General features: G+C 38.5%; 1 protein-coding gene across 5 annotated transcripts in view; it reads left to right on the top strand.

Moving 5' to 3' along the window:
• The window catches only part of TLN2 (talin 2), an 83,325-nt gene that overhangs the window by 10,660 nt on the left and 50,801 nt on the right, over positions 1 to 21,864 (top strand). For 2 of the 5 annotated variants that reach the window (XM_053462064.1, XM_053462061.1), the window contains exons 2-3: positions 136 to 249; positions 16,571 to 16,599. The exons of 1 other annotated variant lie outside the window; for it this stretch is intronic. The gene's annotated coding sequence lies outside the window, so the exon portion shown is untranslated. The remainder of the gene's footprint in view (positions 1 to 135; positions 250 to 16,570; positions 16,600 to 21,864) is intronic. 2 more of the 5 variants (XM_053462063.1, XM_053462062.1) reach the window with 1 other exon arrangement.

Genomic DNA, 21,864 nt, shown 5'->3' with positions numbered 1-21,864 from the left:
TTATCTCCCAATAACCAATTGTGTGGATATAATACGCACCAGCAGCCATGATGTGTGTCCTCATATTGGCTACATCTACATTTCTTGACACTAAAACAGTGGTTCCATATGGGAATTCTTTTTGTTTTCTTGCAGATGCCTGTAAAGTGATGCAGTGTTATAATAACAATTCATTTCAAGACCGCTGCACATCTGCATAAATAGGATTAAAGGAGCCTAACTGCCATCAACAATCTCTGGTTACACATGGTATGTTTCTTTTCCCGTGTTACAATATCTTGCATTATACATTTTTTTTATGTGTATACTGGCTGGGATATCAGAATAGAAAACATGAGTAAGTTCAGTGTGTTCCTATGGTTTGTTGCATATATATATATATATATAATGTAATATGCATCTGCCCTGAAAAAAGGGTCAGATGCTCTAGGATCAATTTTCATATTTCATATTGGTAATTATTCGTCTGGGAATGAGCAAGATTGTTGCATTTGTCATGCAGCTTTATGCATTTTGCTTGCCAGTCTCATTTGTTTTTGTTTTGTTAAAGCCATGCATCTCAATTTCTTTCTGTACCAGTATATCTTAATGCTTATTAATCTTATTGTCAATTTTGCATTATCATTGAGTACTTTCCTCCTATTGTAATAAAACTACAGAATCTGCTTGCACTCTATAAATAAAATGTAATCATTGGGAGAAAAATATGAACCTGTTCCTTCATGAAGTTTAATGCCGTCATGAAAAAAGTGGCCCAAAAACCTGTCATGAAGAAAGCAACTGTATGCGCTCCCCTGCACTCCACCACCCAGTGCTTCCCATTGTAGGGGAATGTCCTCGTGAACCACCACTAACCGTCCCGGTGACTTTCATTATGAATGGACGCCTTGCGTCCTCCATGAACATATATGTGTCAGATACTGATCAGCAGCCTCAGTAAAGACAAGATAATAAAAATAATTATAAAAGAAAATGTTACCCAGTGGCAGGCTAGATAGCCGTGAACAATGTTTCTTGGTAGAGGTGATTGTCCTCTGGGATTCAGGTTCTCAATAAACACGATGGTCCATTTATGTGTAGCAATTTTTTTTTTTTTGTAGAAAAGTTTAAAAAAAACAAATCAAAATAAAAACCTGTTAAGGTTGGTGGGGAAAAATGCAACAGAAATAAAAATTACAGGTTTGGAAAAGCTAAGGGTCATGTTTGCAAAAAAAACCCCTATGCGTGTTTTTTTTTTTTTTTTTTAAATTCAAGACACATTAATATATATTGTGGTATTTTGGCCAACTGAACATGGGACTGTTTTCATAATAAAATGATAGAAGAAAAAAGTTTTTTTTTTCAAATTTTTATTTCAACTTATTATTCATACTAAATGTTGGACTATACATCTAAAATGGTATAAAAAGGCTTTATCCGTCCTTGAAAAAAAAAAACCAATATAACATTTTGTGTGGGCGTATGAAAAATTAAAAAGGAGGATCGTAGTAAATGCTGACAAAGGAGCGGCTTAAGGAACAGATTATTTAATTGTAATAGCAAAGGCTATGTTACGCAAAAAATATAAATCTGAGATTTATTTTAACTTTTATACTATGTGATCATAACTGTTCAAGCATAAAATAGGCAGAAATATGGATATGCTGATGGATGTTGCTCTGGTATATGTAGTTTGAAACATAAAATATAAGTTTTTTTTGTTTTTTTTAATGTTTTGTTTGAGTGAGTTCCATTGTGAAAATATTATCTTAGATTACAGAAAAAATTGCAATTAAAAACCTTGGGATGTCTGGACGTCAGTAACGTGGCAGAGGTTAATGCAGATGCGTGACCACCAGGAGCAGTTATGAGAACCACATGTCTGACAAGAGAAAGCGTTGTAAACATGATGTGTACAACATAGGAATGTGGTGAAGTATTATCGTGGTCGTCTTTTATTGCTTCTTATCCATGCCGTGTTTAGTGATTTAACAGGCATGTTGCAATGGAGGATTTCTCTTCTCTTTGCTTAAGATGTTGTCAGCTGTGAATAGTATAGTAGATAATGCAATGCTGCCCTCCCTAAAGTTGCAAGCATTGGTCGAGGTTCTGAGAATGTGACCACCGTTTAGTTTGTTATACAATGGCCAAATCGGACCGTAATAGACATTATTGTGAATATATTTCTTTCAGATTATTTGATATTTGCCTTATTAGGAAATAAAAGAGAGAAAGCGGGCTTGGGTTAAGTCGTGCAGCCCTTGTTACAGTCACAGGGTATTTGAGCAGTTTAATTTATCTTGTAGGAAAAATATTTAACACAACCTTTATCTTTCTAATCTGTCAACCTGACAGCAAAGTTACAGTTTATGGTAAACAGTTGAGTTCCTTAGAGGGAACTACAGCATTTACTACCTTCCATCACTGTTGAAATATTTTACGCCCTCCGGTATTCTTCTTCTTTTTTTCCCCGTTTCACGGTAACTTGACTCCTGATGTGTTCTGGTGGGATGCATATACCCCCTACTGCCAACAGGCACAACTTTCCTGCGGGGTGGAGGAGTGTAAAGCCACATGGTGTTAATAGCAAAGGGTATGTGGGAATTATTGTGTAATCTGTGTTGTGCAGCGGTTTATGTCTGTGCTTCAGTGATGTGTTACTGATCCTTTGTATCTGTGCATATAGATACTAACAGCTAGAAATATAGAGTGTGAGCAATACGTTATACCCTATGGTGTGGTCACATGGCGCCCAACACAAAGCAGATTTTTTCTGATTCCATGCGCCAACTAGGTTCCCTGACAAAAAAAAGATTGTGAATTAAGACGTAAACCCCTGTGCATGGGAATGAAGGCATTATGGCTTCTGCAGCCGTGTAGAATGTTGTCTGATACTAAAAACTGCAGAACATACCACTGACTCACACTGTCCCATTCATCCAGATATTTCCTATTGAGTAAGCATGCAGTGCTCACTTTAGGATCTGTTACAAGGCAATCCGTGGGTAACATGACCATTCAAAGGTTCCATAAATTCAGTTTTCCCATTACCTTAGACAACCGTGTAAATACCAGTTCCGTCACACTCAGATTTACTATACTGGATATCTATTTGGAACACAAGCTGTAAATACAATCCTGGGGATCCAAGCCATATATATACAAACACCGAATGCTTATTTGCATGAAATCCTAGATCAGCAAAGCTTCCCCAGGTTACAGACTATTTTAGTCCATCTCATTTCTTCTGTGTTCCACTTTAGTTAATGTTAATGTGAACAAAAATCGAATCCCCAAGCATGTGCTTTAGCACAAATATTTTATTTATGCCTTCACCGCAAAGCCAGATCTGTTCACGAAACCTCCTTCTATAGACTATTGATTCCTTGGCCACCTAAATAGCTGGTAAGAATAAAAATGTGCTATTAAGGTAAGAAATATTGGGTGGTAAATATTCCAAATGATGACTTGGGTGCAGTTATTATTTTGTAGATAATGCAGCCCCGAAAACCTGGGCCTTAGTGGCTGAGCCCCTCTCTTTTTTATCGTATGTTCTAACGCTATATCTCTGGTATGGCTGTTGGGGATTTTTTTACAAACTTGAAAAAAATGAATTCAATAATTAAAAAAACAAAACCTATAAGGACATTTTGAACCAATGCCATTTTTTGTGTGTATAAATGTGTTTAATGGGCTGTGATGTTCTCTACACCTGTTCCCTTCACTAATTCCTCCTGGCTAAGTGCAGATGTGTCCAGCCTCCTAGCTATATACAGATCCTTTTATGTGTTACGAATGAATGTCAATTCGACATGGTGGAGCAGAGTTCTTGCACTTGGTATCTGTAATGTTACTCTTTATTGCTGGCAACATCTGGAGGTCTTGATATATCCATTGTAACTACATTTTCCCACATATACCCCTGTCCTGTTCCCCTTCAGCTGTCTTCTCATGTAACTACTTGTAATATTGTTGCTGTTGTTGCTTGGAACGATGTACAATATAAATGATACCGTAGCGGTAGTCACAAGAAAGTTGCTGTATCAAGGTTAGCTCTTCTTTTACCTATTTTAGATGTGTTTGTGTGTGTAAGTATATATAATGTATGTGTTTGTGGCAAGTTTCCGATTAATGGACATGTTTTAAATTGTATTGAAAAATTGAATCATTAATAAAATCTTTTATAAACAAAACAAGAACTTGCTAATGAAAACACCAGGACTGGACACAAGTCTTGTCGGTGACATTAAACATGTACATAGCCCACTGAAATGTAATTAAGTATGTCCGCAGAGGACAATGCTGGTCTTCAGATGTATCCGTATACAGAGGCTATGGCTATATTAACATGCACTGTAGAATGTGTGGTTTTTGAGGTGCATCAAGTTCCTTTTTGGATGTTGGGACATGACTGAGACACGCTTTGTAAACAGGAGAATGGTGAAACCAGGATCTCTGTGGTATGCATATTGGATGGTGGGAGAAGGCTTGGTTTCAAGGAATTCCAAGCAATTTTGAGTTAATCTCTGGGCTCCGCTCCACCCCCACCGATCTTGTCACCTAGTTTCCTTTAAGGAATTTGGTATATATGGATATTTTACTTTGTATTTGTACATATGAGATTTGACTGTGTACACTGTGCATGTGCCTGGGCCCTGGTTGTGTGAGCGAGATAGTGAAATGGGAGCCCTCGGAAGCAGGCAGGCTGGAATTTGCCCAGTGAAACCCATGCTTATTGCTAAATTTATTTTGAAGTGCCTGGTTTCATTTATGGCTCCAGTGCACAAAAATAACAAGTTACTAAGACTATGCGAGTTTTCAACATATTTTAAAGTAGAACTATTTCAAGGTGATCTTTTGGGATACTTATAGACAGCATATACCAGTCTCATTAAAAAGTAATGTTTTCCGTCTACGTTTCGGACCCAAATGCAGTGTTAGAAAGGACAATCACAGTACATTTCACATCGTTTATTTAATCATGTAAAACGTGTCCTCATTCATAACTATTTCTGGAATCCATTTTATTGCCATGCAACACATAATCTTCTGCTTTTTTACTTGATCGAACCTTCAGGCGAAAGAATAAAATGATAGACCGGCTAAGGTTGATTTGCTTGAGATACTAGACAATGTAATTAATGGTTTGTCTGATACTAGTACATTTGATATTTCTTATTCGTTGTGCAACTAGTTTCAGCCTCACAGAGCTGTCATGTGTAAGCATGTAAAAAAATTAGATAGAGATTATATATATATATATATATATATATATATATATATAAATGTCTCCCTGTATTAGTCACTTTATCCATGTATATAGACTCGGATGTTGCTGGGGTGTGTAGAGACACCTTGTATTTTTTTTTAAATGGCACTGTCAATAGAGAAAAAAGCTAAAGTGATTGTCAGTAGGGCCATCAAGTTTGTATGTTTTTAATTCACAATGTGACATTTGGAAGATAATTTTAAATAAATATTCCCAGACCTCTTCCTTATTTGCTGCTATATGTAGTCACGGGAAAAAAAATATGATGTTTATGATGTTGCCTCGTAACTATAGCAAAACCATGAAAATTGACCGGGCTTCATGGGGGAAAATCTGTCCCAAATCTGCACTTAAAGGGTTAAAAAAAAAATCAACAGAAAATAGGACTTCATATATGTTTCAATAGATTCTCCTTAAGTGACGGAGTAGAAAAAAATTCAACACCACTTAAAAGATTTATAAATGAATAAAAGAATAATGGCTCTGACTGAAGAGGATGAGAGGATGCCAGAAGAGAGCTCTTAAATAATCTTTGGACTGAGAAAAATGGGCGATCTGGAATAGAACCCCCTTGTGTTGCCAAGTTTGAAAGTACAGTCGGCTCTTAGATCTCTGTAGATCTTTTCTGTTTGAGTCATGAATGTCAAGGCAAATATCATTTCTTAGCTCAAGGAAAAAAAATGTGATTTCGGGCCATGTTTGTTTTTTAAGTTCTAACTTACCTTCTATTTACAAAAATAGCAAAATATATGTATTTGGGATAATTAGGCCCGCTGAGCTGCACTTCTTATTAAAGCACAGGCCAGAGCTGACCTTTAGTGTCTGATGTCTGTTTCGGAAAGGCAACACTCAGCTGTAGGGAACACTGGCTGCACTGCATATAAATCATAGCTTAACTGTACTTATTTTACTCCAAGTCTTCACAGAATAAAACAAACTAATTGGCACACACTGCTTGGTACTCTGACAATACAAAAATGGAGATCCCCCTTTAACTGTCTCCTGACTTTTGCCGATCCCAAGAATCTTTTAGCATATTATTATATTGTAACAATGCAATGTTTGTGAATCCAGAACATAAAATAAGAGAAATCTCAATGTATCATCCATGGTAAAATACTTCATATATAAATATAAATAAATGTTGCTACCCTTATTCAATACTACATTATTGCTGTGTTAAAAATATAGTGGTGTGAGTCCCATGGTATAAATGTAAAAAATGTTCTGGTTTGTGGTAATACTGCTGATGTAGCAGACATATTTAGCAGTTGGACCATGTCCTCTGGAAAGTGTTCTTAAGAGAAATACAAACTTTTGTTAGCGATTTTTATTTATTTAATTTTTTTTTACATGCCAGTGTGCCATACTGGGGGAAAGCATGATCAGTAGGCGTGTAACTCTAGCAGCATGCTGGTGTTATTTGCTTAGGTAACTTACATTTCAAGCCAATCTCAAATACTGGCCTCATTGAACAATAGCAGGGTATTGTCCTTATCTTCTCAAATAGGCATTTAATACATATTAGTTACATTAATCAAATACCAAAATGAAGGCTTGTGTCTACACCCTAGACTATCATTCAGTTATTTTATCAAGTTCTTAACAAGTCAATTTTAATACTTGTTTTATCATTTTTACGCCATCCATTTTTTGGTCGGTGGAATTTGTACAGGGATATCTAATCCACATATTGGTATACACGAGGGTGGGGAGAATTCTTGGACTCTCCAGCCCTGCTTGATTACACACATTCATCTGATTTCATTAACAAGACCGGAAAGGAAAAGAGAGAATTGTATAATTTCTTATCTTCCCCCCTTTTATATTTACACTCAAAGGGTTCTCTAGAATTGAACGGTTATCTTAAAAACATATAATAATGGTTGGCTATAGAACCATTTGAGCTTCATAGATTAAATTAAATCAAGAACATTGGGAGTTGCACAGTGCTGAAATACAGGAACAGACCTCAAACCATGCCGTTTCCCTGAACACCAATGAACCCTGCTGGATCATATAAAGCATAAGAACCAGATGTCGTATACATTAAATAAGAGCCACGCTGCCATGGTAAAAAGAAATCTCCACATAACGGCAGGGTAGTTAAGACTGATAGACCTCTGTGACTAGCCTTCACTAAAAGCTCTGTTGATAAAATCTACACTGTTCATTAAATGTGGTTCATTTTGATGTCTGATTAAAATAGACTCTATTTTCAGTTCTCCATAATTCTTTTTTTTTTTTTTTTTTTTTTAATTCCTGAAACGTGCTTTTTCATCTCGTACAAGCTGGTTTGCTGTGTCATAAAAGTGTCTTGTTGTCTCTGAGCCATGGAAATCGCAAGAAAAATGTGTTGAGGAATATGCCTTCCTAATGCTGGATTGTGAGCTTGCGTAGATCGCTTGCGAAGCCGTGGTTTGTGTGGCACAGTACTGAGCAGAGAAGATGCTGGGCCCCTGATGAGCTCATTGCATGAATTTGATAGTATTAATGGGAGATTGTGTTGCCAGATCTAGCACTAGATGAGCTCATTAGTAAATGATATGTGGGTACGTTTTTCATGTATTTTATCTGTCCTTTACTATTATTCCTACTGCATGATTGTGTAGGTTTTTGTGTGAATTTACCAAAGCCCTTACAGAAATACCCAGAGGTAAGGGCAGGACTGATTGTAGAATTGTTTGACATGAAAGGAGGTCAGTGTAAAATAACACATTGTTTGGTGCTCGCTGGAAACTCTGAAGCAGTGACTACTAGGGTTTGACTGGCTGCTACCAAAAATGGTTTAAAACAAAAAATAATGGTTTAAATTAATAAAAAATGGATACCCAGAGCTCTCCCTGTTTTGAAGAAGTGACTTTGAGAGTAGCTTTAAGTGGGTTGGAAGCTGGAAGAGAATTAAGCATGGAGTGGACATGGCTAAATGCTGCTCCCCTGCCCCAGAGAAAGAAAGTGATCAGGATATGCAGGAAGCAGTTCTTCGCCTATAGACTCTGTAGGGTTCCCAGTTATGCCTGTTACTGCTTCTAGAATAAGGAGTGCATGCTTGAAAAGCTTGTGCAGTAATGCGCATGGTCATCTGTCATTGCTACCTTGCTGATAACACCACATGCTGCATCACTGATTCACGTGTTGTCAATTGTGCAGGTAGTGCTTCCACTGTTACATATTACTCTTTCTGCATACAATCTTTATGCATCAGTTTTTTTGTTTTTGTTTTTTTTTTTAAACAAAAACATGTAAAAATCCAAAAGTCAGCTTTTCTATTATCAATTAATGTCACTGGAGTAATCCTGTAGCGGAACAGCGTAGTCTTGTGTGATGGTGTCTTGCAAACACTACCCTGCCTGTGATTCACTTGTTCTCTGATCCGTTTTTATGCAGCCGGATTAGCTGCCCAATGTCCCAGGCTCTATTTATAGAGCGGACGGGAAGAGACTCTGAAGTAGATGGCTTGTTCCTGATAACTGGGATCTGAGAGCCGTGTATACTGGGTGACCGGATGGCATCAGGAGTGAAGCTCCGTTTGAACAGCTCCCCTTTGGTCTGACGTACATCTAAGGATTAAACATTCATCAAAAGTTTTATCAGGAACATGGTTAGACATATACTAGTGCTTCATTTTCATCATTTTTTTTAAATCCACAAACTTTTTTACTGTTCATGTCCCTAGAAAGTAACTTCATGGTATGGTAACGGTCGCTTCTGTTTTCCCTATAATTTAGACATAATAATAATAATAATAATGATGATGATCACAGGTGTTTGAGTAAAAAAAATAAATAAACCTTGATATATATATATATATATATATATATATATATATATATATATATATATATATATATATATATATATATATATATATATATATATAATGTGTGTGTGTGTGTTTAATCAGTGATTTCTTAAGTCTTCTTTCTGAATGATGCATTATGCAGAACCAGCTAGAGAAACTTGTAGTAACGAATAGTTAAGAGAGGGAGTTAAAACCTCAGATCCCTTTATAACTAAACCCCTGGTTTTGTCTGAAGTCTTTGTTCCTACTGCTGGTATGGCTCATAAATGTTTTGGCCCCAGGTCATCCTAGAACCTGGTTATTGAAACAGATCGCTTATGGCTCGTTGACTGCAGTGCGGACTCTTGTTCCAAGCCAGACTAATGTCTGCAGAGACTCTCCTCCTAAACTTCTATTGCTGGTGCCAAATGTTTTATCTGTAATATAGAGACGAGCCAACAAAACCTGGTTCCTGAAGGTTATTGATATCCTTTTGTGTTGACATTTTACCGGGCTCTGGCAGTTAATGTAAAATCCAAATATAGAGCACTAATCACCAATACAGTACATTTCATACAAAAAAGAGTCCATAACAAAAGTTACATATAAAAAGATAACCAGAATACAAAGCAATCCTGAAACGTGACCTACACACCACTGGTTTTCTTACACCCAGCAGCACAGATTCCTAGAATAACGAGAGGTAACAAAAGACTATATTTTCATAGCTGACTTTGGGTTCTATAAAATGTGAGGTCAGCAAAAAATGCTGCTGTAGGTGACCTTCTTGAGTCTTTTCAGTCTGAGTGTTACATAGAATGAATCTCCAGGCAAAATTGTGGATAATTATTTAACATATTCATCACGGTACATCCAATGTTTCAACACACTTCAATCTCATGAAGCCAGAGGCTGTCTTATACTGTTGAACACACAACCTGACCCCATTATAGTTGTGAATACCTCCTGACACCTCCTTTTATGACTCCAATCCACCTCTGATTTTAACACTATTGACTGATCTAAGAACCTTGTCTTGGACATTTTGATGTTATCTGCTTCCCAATTGTAACCATGCTATTTGACTGATACTTAAAGAGAGGTTTTTCACATTATTGTATAACATGCCTGATGAAGGGACCTGAGAGGTCTTGAAAGCTTGCAATCTATATTTACTCAGTTAGCCAATAAAGGTATCATTCAAACTCCTTGTCTACTGTTGAACATTAAGCCTCGTCTATACAAAACAGTATATCTTGGTAGACAGTAGACACTGGGGGAACCTGACTACACCATAGGGTCTGTTACTTAGTACATAGTTACATAGTTCATAAGGTTGAAAAAAAAGACTTAAGTCCATCAAGTTCAACCCTTCTACCTAACCTTCCTATTCTTGATCCAGTGACATCTAGTGGAGTATTTGTACTGAATCGCGCTTGATTGAAAATGGGACGCGTGGCCTTATATGCCAGCAGTTACCGCTCAGTGCTGCCCTACCTAATTAACTTTCCTGTGAAACTCTCAAGTGCCAAATTGCTTCCATTCTCAAGGTGACTGTTGCAGAGATTGATGTCAAACCTAGTTTAATGTTAGCTGACTGCCCTTGTTAGGGTACTTTAGCTGCCATTATATTTAGGGGCATGTTACTTGTCCCCCTTGGCACAGATAATATATATAAATATATCTATCTATCTATCTATCTGACATGGGATACTGTTCATGGGATTGAGGGCATCCTTGGGGCTTTGGTGACATTTGACCCTGGCTGTATAATGTCTGGCTTGTCTCTTCACGATGCTTCTGTTTTACTCCAATCCACTGGGTAACTGGAAGTATTTTGGCCCTGTCTCTGTATATGTAGTGTCTGCATGTTATATTTCTGTTTTCAGCAGCTTATTACAATGAGTTGGTATTTCGGGTGATATTAGCAAAGATCGTTATTGTTTGATATGTGCGTCCACTTTGATACCTTTTTTATCCCTTGTCTAAGGAGGCTGTCTGAAAATGTGTTTTAATACTTCAATGTTGAAATTTGGGTCAGTAAGGCCTTGTAGACAGCTGTTATTTATATACTTGTTTTATAACTTTCTATTTGTGTCCTGCTGTCCTTCTTTAGTGTCTTGCGAATCAACATGGACTCAAAGGCATTTTACTGCATGCATGTCTTTGGGTCTAATTGAGAAAATGAAACTTCTCATTTGAAGGGACAGTTTGGTGTCCCTGACACTCCTTCTGAAGATGAATCCGTATTCAAATACTCCCGCTCCGTGGTCTGGCATTTCTTGGAACTGATTGGCTGCTTGACGCCTCTAGTCAATGGCAGGAAATTGCCCCCATTGAAATCAGAGAGTGCTTTTCACACATGCACAAGGGTATGAACGAGTTCCCGGGGTCAGCCCTGTGACTGACAGTAAGTTTATCACATGCTTTAAGAAGTGTTCAGCCAAACACATTATCAGTGAAATGGCTGGGGGGAGGGGCCAATGCATATGGGAAGTGTTGTACAGAATCCCCTATACATTTGTAAGTTGGATACCATTCAGGAAACCATTTAGTTATTATCTGCATTAAAATGCATATGATGGCTGGGATGTACCTTTTACAATTTTCCCCTGGCAGCCTCTACTGAAAGGATATAAACTAAGCAGGGAAGTAGCTGTCAAACACATATGTATGCCAGCAAAACATCACTGTTCAGCTAGCATGCATATGATTGGCTGCTGCTACTCCCATTGGCTGGAGTAGGGCTTCTACTGAGCATATGAAAGAAGAGTACCTAGGTACACTTCCTGCTTTTACTAGACAGTTGGGGGAGGGGTGAGGTGAGACAAAATAATTTTTTTCCGTTTTAACTCCAATAATTTAAAGTGCCTGCACTGTATGTCGTAAAAAAGATGGACTGCAATAAGCGTGAGCATGGGGCTGAAGTGCTTTTCTAATACTAGTACTATTTTTATTTTTCTGTGATACATATTTGAATCTGTTGGTGGTGTTATGTTTATTCAGGGTTCAGTAAGCATTGATATACATTTTGAATCCCAAACTTTGGCCGTAAGTTACAATTCTGGGTTTTGTTGATAAAACAAAACACAATTGTTTTTGTGTGCTTTTGTACCTCTGTTTAGTGTTGGAGGTGGCATAAATGATTCAGAAGAAACATTTGGGAGGGGGCAGGTGTAACAGTCTGTGGGATTTCCACGCACACTAAGTTATTCAGAGCCGAGTTAAGAGGTGCACTTAAAGTGTGCCGGTACATTCATGTAAGTGGTCCTAGTAGACCACTAAACACTAGCAGTTATGCACCAACATTTCCTAGATAGAATGTGATTTAGGTTCTATTGTTAAAGTTGATTAACCACCTATCCCCAGAGCCCAACTATGAATCTATGCACATCAAGGCATGGAACTGCAGCCTTCGAGCGGCTTTTATATTGCAGCGGATTCTTTCTGGGGTGTGGTCTGTGTATATACAAGACCTTGATTACATTTATTCCCGGCCATCATCTTGAATACTGCCTTGCTGTTTTTTATAAATGTATTTATTATTATTTTTATTTGGGTGGGTAGGAATAGTATGTGCACAGACTAAGTCTGTAATGAACAGCTGGGATTTCCCTTTTTCTGGAGGGGACTCGCCCTTCTTTTGGCATGTTTACTAAGTGCTTCAGTTATCCAGAGTCGTTTTCTGTCCCACTGCCAGGGGTCTCATGAAATGGTGTCGGCAAAGGGACAAGCGTACTGAATTTAAAGCAAGGATCTGACACAAGAGGTCATTCTCTTAAAGGGAAACAGCCACCATAGTGTACAATACCCTGTATTTCAAATACACCTTGGCACTTGTTCGAAAGAAATGGATGTTTCTTGGTAGCCCTGAAAAATGAGTTTGTAATTGTGCTATGCAAATATTTTCTCCCACTGGCAAGTGACCATTCTCTTCTCACACGCTTCTTGCACATGTAACTGAACTCTAAGGATGCTTCCAGTTGTGCTCTTAGGGAGGGTTGTGTATCATTCAGGTGCAAGACCTATGACATATATGCTGTAATGCACTTATAGCACTTGTATTTAACATGGGTTGTACAAAAAGCCTGAGTAACTCTGGTCTGGCTCCTTTGACATTTTTCCAAAGATCTGTTTGGGTGCATTACCAGTAGAATGAAGGTTGCAATTTTCCTGATTACTAAATGAAATATGGGGCTGTTTGTGGACTGTCTAATAATTTGCCTTGTGCTGAAGAGCTGCCAAGCCTTTGAAAGATACCCACTAGATATCTTGGTGCGGTTCTTACCATACTGACATCTAGTGGGGAACCCATGCTTACATCACTACAAATCACAGTTCTGTACATAAAAGTGTACTGTATTTGCTCGATTATAAGACGACCCTGATTATAAGACGACCCCCAAATCTGAATATTAATTTAGGAAAAAAAGAAAAAGCCTGAATATAAGACGACCCTATAGGAAAATTTTTTTACCAGTAAATGTTAATTCATCTAAACTATTTTTTTTAATAAAAGCTATGATTGAGAAAAATATTTTGGTTTTATTTCCTTCTATTTTCCAACCTGCCCCCCAGTTATGCACATCTGCCCCAGAAATGCCTTATACCCCCTATATGCCACTGTGCCCCATGATATGCCTTTTAACCCTCTAAATGCCACTGTGCCCCATGATATGCCTTTTAACCCTATATGCCACTGTGCCCCATGATATGCCTTTTGACCACCTATGTGCCACTCTGCCCCCAGAAATGCCTTATACCCCTATATGCCACTCTGGCATTTAGATGGTTAAAAGGAATATTATGGGGAAGAGTGGCATATAGGGAGGTTTAAGGCATTCAGGAGGCAGAGTGGCGTATAGAGGGTTAAAAAGGCATTTCTGGAGGCAGAGTGGCATTAAGGGGGTTAAAAGGCATTTCACAGAGCACTCTGCCTCCAGAAATGCCTTATGCCCCCCCCCATTTATCACTCCCCCCCCAAAAAAAAAAACTTACTGGTGCTTCTGACTTCCCTGTCATGTAGCCGGGGCAGCGTGTAGATCTTACGCTGCAGCCGGAAGGAGGCGTGGCTAGCAGCGGGGGTTGTCTGCGTCCATCGCGCAGACCTTCCCCGATTGTCAGAGATCAGAGTTCCCCGCACCGGCACGGGAACTCTGATCTGTGACAGCCGGGGAAGGTCTGCGCGATGCACGCAGAGTTATGTGTGTACTCACACTTTGGGTTGAGTAACTAAAAACACTGACACTTTACCCTAAACCCCCCTGCATTCTGCCTAAGAATACCAGTATGTAATTCCCTATATTGGATCGTTTAGCCAGTTAAACTGTTAGTCTCTAAAAGATTTGATACATTTTCATGTTCACAAACCGTGGAGCAAAGGTACGTGATTATTTTTAATATCCGGTAAGAGAATAGCCAAGCGCTATTTGGAAATGGTGCCTGTGATTTCTGGTATCTGTGCAGCACCGCTACTCGGATTGCATGTCTTTTTTTGGCTCTGTGCTAAATATCCCTTTAGTCTGAGCTTTCATATCGAGTCTGGCTATCCAGCTTGGCAGCGCTCAACTTTTCTGAAAGATGGGTTCTAAAGTTTCAGGTGCCTTCGGGAATCACTCAATATCTTCTAATTTTTTCCTTTACAGGCTAAAACACGTTTTTTTTAGCCTAGTATGATTCTGGGGAAAAAGCAATTGGTGTCGCCATGTTAGTTTTGTGGGGTTTTTTTTTAAAAAAATTTGCTGAATGCTGTGCCAGGAACATGCTTATGGGAAGCTTCAGTGTCTTATGCAGCCTCACTGATGAAGGGTGCATAATAAATTACTTTAATATTCATTCTTTAACCTGTTTAAAAAAAAAAAAAAAAAAAAAAATCTTAAGGGTGAGCTGCAGATCTACACCTGCACCAAAAAAGTTTCCTTTTATGAATGTTGATTATTTTGATTTAAATTGAGACTTCAGTGTTTTCAGGCTGAGCCACTGACCATGGAATTAGAGTCCATAGGTGTTATACACTATGCATAACTTGTTGCCTGCACTGTTTTGTGCCCTGCCACCTAGACAGATCATTGATTGCTCTCTAGTATGTTAAACAAATGATCCTTAGCAATTCTGCAGGGGTGTACCTAGAGTATTTGGCATCTGGGACGCATTCTCTATGTGGCACAGCCCCCCACAAAAAAAATGTTGGCAAGAATATTTATTTCACAAATGTGTAAACTGTTTGTCAACTGGAGAAAAAAAAATAGAAATCTGAAAAACTAAATTAAATAAGTTTAAATAAAATAACATTTGCGGAACAGATATGGTACAGCATAACGCCCATCGCTATACACTGAGCCAGATATTGACGTGGTAGGCTTCTGCCCCGGAAGCAGCCTGCCTTTCCCATTTCTGCCCCGGAAGCAGCCTGCCTTTCCCATTTCTGACCCTAAACACATTCATTCGACCATGCATTCATTCATTCGACCATGCATTCATTCCTCACAAGGTTTAATCACATAATTGAAACATTTAGGAAGCCTTTTCATTTTCTGTGGCAACATTTTTCCAGCTCTTGCCTTTGTGTCACATGACATCAAGTGTATAATAAAAGAATAATTTCTTTAAAATGTTTGTGGGTTAAATACAAATGTATTAGAATAAGCAGAGTAGGTGGAAAAATACCTTTAAAAGAAAGGGAGAACCAGTTCACCATACAACAGTGTTGCTCTTAAGCTTGTACATTTCATATACTCAATAGCTTGAGTTACAGTTACCATGTCTGATTAAGCACTATCCTCTAGAAGTCATCCTGTCCAAATCTTTTAGTACTAGTTTTCCTCATCCTCTGGCAATTCTAGTGAATCAAGTGACAATTGTTGGCTCAACTCGCATATGTATTTGCTTTAATAGATGCTGAAACCCCATACTTGCAGGTGGTTGCCACTCAAAGCATAAATATGCAAATAGAACTTTCATTGATTTCAGTGGGAGATTTGTGTGTTTGTGTGAGCTCGGGTGACATGCACTACTGCACATACATAGGTAATATACTTATGGATGATGCCAATTAAACTAAGGTTTGTGCTGAATTGACCTTGGTACGCATTTCACTTATGTTTGGTGCTGTAAAATACCATTGGCTACTTTGATGTTAAAGCTGTCAGAGAGGTAAACTCTCCTGCATAGCTGTAATAGGTTAAAACACAACAGCATGACATTGACACTAACTTGCCTTTGTGCTGTGTATGAAGCTTGTCAGTTGGGCAGTGTGTATGCCAAATCTGACCAGGCATGTTCTTCTACACATTTATCTGTCTGTTAGCTCTGGTTGTCAAGCATTGGCATGTCATGATAACATGATAACAGTACTAATGATGTGTTTAGTTTCAAAACTCTTAAATTCAGCAAAGTAGATGGGACAGCAACTTTAAGAAGTAAAGTTTGTATGAGGGTTATTAATTGTAAGATTCAACAAAAAAAGAACATTGTTAAAGCACATTTAGATCTTTAGAACATTTTTTTTATTTAAAAATTCTACCCTTTTTGTCTCCTGACAGATGTATTAAACAGATTCTACTTTGTAAAGGTAAGATTTGTTTTTCTTCTTTTGAAGCGTTCCAGTGAAGGTTGAGTTATTCACAGTGTGGGATATTTTAAGTGTTGTGGTGTTGGTCGATGTAGTAGGTTGTGTAGTAGAAGGACATTTAAGACAAGACACTGCAAATATATTCAAGTTAAACATGTATAGGATAGGTATAAAGCTATACTGAGTCTAAGAGAAGACTAAGATTGAGGCCTGGGTCTCTACAGCAGACTAGATAAGCTTAATCGTTCTTATCTGCTGCCAAGTCCTATGTTAACATATCTGGGAGGCAGTGTGGCAAGTCTGGGCTCAGATGTGCATAACTGGGGGGGCAGGTTGGGAAATAAAAACAAGAAATGCATTTTTCGCTTTTATTTTTTTTTTATTTTTTTTTTATTTATTCTGATGCTTGTTTTTAACATCCAGTTTGTTAATTAAATTATCTTAAATAAACCAAAAATTTACCTTTTTTTTTTTTATCCGATTAATCGAAAAAATAATCGGCCAACTAATCGATTATGAAAATAATTGTAAGTTGGAGCCCTAAGCTTATGATTGTTATATAATTCAAGCTCTAAGGAAATAACACACACTACGAGTGTTCTCAAGAGTGATGCATGTAAAGCTAAAGAGAATATAAACCATATGGGTTTCTTAGTATTTTAACACCTTTGTAGTGTCTCATCATAGTCATAAATCCTTAACCATTGGTCTTCCTGTGTACATATACAATACAAAATGTAACCAGTAATCCATTGAGCGTTTGTCTGTGAGAGCTACCTCAGGGTTTATTTCCGTTTAGTTACAACTCAACCAAACAAAAATGATTAATTTGAGATTTATTGCTCTTGCCTGGTGTGTTAGTATTGCGACATGCAGATTTACAAAATAGGCTACTTTTTCCACTACTTCTACATAGCTTTTGGAATAAGTTTCTGTTTTGAACTTACCCGTTTTCTGTCCGTTACAAGATGATGATCCTCATGGGAACGCAAAAAAAAGTGCGGAGACAGCAGAATAAACTGCTCCGAAGCATATCTGATTTCGTAGCTATATGAAGCTTCAGGAAGTGTGCAATCTGAGATATAACACACATTTAAAGCAGGTCTGTCGCTTTCCCAAACCCTACGGTTTACAGTTGTATACGCCAAGTCTGTCATGGTACAGTATATAATTAATATGTATAAAAATATCCACCTTGTATGTACATCATTGGAGAGGCCATTTTAATTTCCCATTGTCAGCAAATGCAAGGTTTTTTCCTTCATTATAGCTACTACTACCTGTGTATAGTCCTATGCAGAGATGAGAAACTAATATAATATTTATCCCACCCAATATCTTGGTTCCCTGAAGGAAAATCAAGCGAATATCTCAAAAACACTGACTGTTTAATAAATTACCTTAGATGTCATCATTAAAGCTGAAAGTAACAAATCCTTTTAATTGTGCTCACACACAATCCCTCCACCTCAGCCAGGACAGATGGGTAAAGTAAGTACAATTGGAACACTGGCTAGAGAAGATAACTAGGTAAACCTGCTCTTGCAGATAGCAAAAGATGAGGCGTTTTAACCCTTTTTACTCCCTTACATGCCAATAGCCCTGTCTGTAACACCAGGACCTGGGCAATTTATAACTATTGAAGGGAGAATGGATGGATCAAAGTTCAAAAAAGTAGACGGTATCCAAGTGAAAGATCAGATCTAAATCAAATTGAGCCCTAGAAACTATTTGAAAACAGTGGTGCAAGCAGAGAGTTTATTGAACTATAATAAAAATAAAGCAATATTTTCTTTACTATTAAAGCAATTTACTGCATACAGAACTCTGTTTAATTCATTTTTTGCATGAGACATCTCTTTAATAATTCCTGTGTGCCCTCTTGAGACACCAATTATGACATAGTGCAGTCGGTGTGACATCACTGCCCATTGATAGTATAAGGGCTGAGCTACTGGCTATAAACTCAGACAATGTCTCCTGTGCATCTGCGCTTGTTCTTTTTAGTTTTGCTGGCATCAAATGGCTTTGCTATGCCACTTCCCATAACACACAGTACAGGGAATATGAACACCCCGGAAGAAAAGGGAGCACAAGCTAAAGTGACCGAAACCCGCTCTATAAAGTCCACCCTTAAAAACCTGGCAATATACTGTGCTATAGGTGCGGGAGTGCTGCTTGTGCTCATTTGCACCTGCTTCTGCCTTCTGCGCCACTGCTTTTACAAACACAGAGACAAAATTCAGCAGCTCATGGAAGGCTATGGCCAACAGAAAGAGGGTGATGACGACAGTGATGACGATGATAAGAGCAACGATGTTGAGATAATAAAATTGCTATACTCCATTCCTCCTCAACTGCTCTTGCTGCAAGGAAGAACAAGGCGGCTGTACACCTTGGCTCTGAAACACCTTCCTTCAACCCATCATCACAACAGAAGACCGCCCTACAGTTAACTAAAATCTTGGCTCTTCTACAAGGCATCCCCAAGTGCATAGAAGCGAAGATCACACTGTTTATGCACTCATAGATAACTGATGTTAGAATATGCACATTTTCATGTATCTCGTTGCTTATAATACATTATTTAAAATATTTGAATGTCAGTGTTTCATTTTATTTACCGTTTGTGTGCATAACTATAACAAAAAATGTATAATATGTTGAAAATTATCTGCAAAAGGAAAACCAATGTTTTGTATACACTTTAGTAACTACAGGGGTCGCAGCTGCGAAGAGGCCCGTGCCTCTAGGGGACCCGGTGTGACCCCTGCGACCCCTTCTTCCCGTCTCCTTGTATAAAATTGTTTAGAAAGGTCCCTTATGACCTGAACCTCACCGATCCAGGTCGGAAGGGTCCTTTGTAAACTATTTTGAACCGGCACGGGGAGACAGGAACCTATCGGAGGTCACATGACATCACATTACCCTGTGGTGAAACCTAGGGAAAGCAGTGAGAGGTAAGCGGGGGCGGGATATATATGATGTGGGGGAGTGCAAGGTCTGTAACATCCACCAGCTCCGTGATGTGGTCATGGAGGAGTGGAAGAGGGCTCCAGTGGCAACCTGTGAAGCTCTGGTGAGCTCCATGCCCAAGAGGGTTAAGGCAATGCTGGAAAATAATGGTGGCCACACAAAATATTAATACTTTGGGGCCAATTTGGACATTTCCACTTAGGGGTGTACTCACTTTTGTTGCCAAGGTGTTAGACATTAATGGCTGTGTGTTGATTTATTTTGAGGGGACAGCAAATTTACACAGTTTTACATTGTAGCAGAGTGTCATTTCTTCAGTGTTGTCAAATGAAAAGATATAATAAAATATTTACAACAATGTTGAGGGGTGGACTCACTTTTGTGAGATACAGTGTGTGTAATTTTGTGTGTATATATATATATATATATAGAGAGAAGTCCATATATATATGTGTGTGTGTGTGTGAACATGCGTGTGTAATTTTGTAAGTGGAGTGAGATAGAGTATGTATAAAGGGGAAGGGAGGGGCAATGATGGCACAGACTAGCTGTTGAAGTTAGGGGGCCCCGGGCAACTTTTCGCACCGGTGGTTTCTAGTTAGGCCCCTGACCCCAGAACTTGGGCAAACACATCTCCAAACATGTGATATCCTAACTGCCAGTCTGCCAGTGGGGAAACACAGCGGGCTGCGCTATGTTCAGACCCCTGAGTGCATGCTCTAAAAGTGCTCCCATTATGTAAAATGGGAGAGCTTTCTTGTTGCTGATTGGGTGCCTCCAGGAGGACAGAAAAAAAGGTAACTTTACCCCTGTTGACTTCCACTTCAGACAAACCATCGCCCATCCTTGACATGGCAGGTGAGCTTATGTATTTAGGCCAGAATACAGCGCTACAGACTCTTGTGTGTGTATAGGTTTTGCGTTTCTTCTGACCTATGGGATACTTTCTATATCATATTGCTTTGGACCTCATAGAAGGGGGTTTGATTCTCTTGAAAGCTTGTCCTAAAAACTAAACACAGGTCAAATCAAAAATATGAAATCTGCAATGCTTATATATAATCATAGATGTGTATATGGCTGTGTTCATATACATGCATCACTGTGTTTTCTGGGCCGATATGGATTCATTTACAACTTAATTTTTAAAGTTTGTTCCATGGGTTCCATAGAAAAAGAAAACCAATCAGTGATGGCGGGTAGGAATATAAGGGCAGGGTCGAATGTCATGTTTATCTATTCCGGGTGTGTGTTTGTGCATAAAATCTAGTGCTGCAAGGGCAATTTGCTGGGCAATTACTGCGAATAAATGTTGGAGTCATCCAGGGCTGCAGACGTTCTCCCAACCCCCTTTCCTGCATGACCTGCAAATTACCATTGAAGGATCTCTTCCCTCCTGCCTTGTAGCAGTAGATGTCACTTCTCATCAGCTGCCAAATTTCTGTATTTTGCTGCTTTTTATCTAGCTGAATATTCATGTTAGCCGGTTTTGTGTGTGCTGTTCTGATTCTGGTACAGTAATGTCCTCCAACTCGCTTTAAACCAATTAATCCACCCTCTGATAAAACTTAATCAAAAGCACGCTCGCTTACATCTATGTAAATAACTGCTGCGCAGCGGGGGAGAGATTTTTTTTTTGTACTTTTTCTGTGGTTTCCTGGACCAAATGCAGCTTATTGCTTAGTCAGTAAGGTAATGTTATTTGTGGCTTTGCAGCAATATGATGATATGTGTTGTGTCATTCCTCCCATAATCTAATGCTTTCCTTCGGCAAACTCCCAAGATAATTAGTTCTGGATTTTTCAGTTATTTTCCAGCTTATTAACTTATGTTTGTGAATCATACTCAGTGGGGTCTGTTAACGGAAGAACATAGCATCCCCAGCTCACTGTTGCGTTTCATAATGATAATCAATCATAGCAAAAAAGACGGTGGTTTTCTGCTGTTGCAAACCGTTACGACTCATACATGGAATTGTCATTAAACACATTTTGCCTTGTTCTGCACTTATTGTTGATTTCAAGTTACTCAGTATCCTGTTCTGGGGAGCTTAACTACCTATCTTATGTTTTTCCTGTGCACACAGGGTTGGTATGGAAAGGGTTAACACATTTTGCCATCTAAACCGAATGCGGCTATTAAGAATGCTTGATGATCGTTTAATGTAGTGTTCTTTTACAGCCTAATGTTCATTACATTATTGTGGACCCTTTATGATAAAGGATTGTAACTTGTTAGAGGTAGTCTGTCTGGATCAATTAGTTTGCAGTAGGGAAGCCGTAGGATAAG

Source organism: Spea bombifrons, chromosome 4, assembly GCF_027358695.1.
Source record: "Spea bombifrons isolate aSpeBom1 chromosome 4, aSpeBom1.2.pri, whole genome shotgun sequence".
Lineage (NCBI taxonomy): Eukaryota > Metazoa > Chordata > Amphibia > Anura > Pelobatidae > Spea > Spea bombifrons.
Note: the sequence above shows the minus strand (reverse complement) of the source record. Positions and strands in the feature narration are given on the sequence as shown.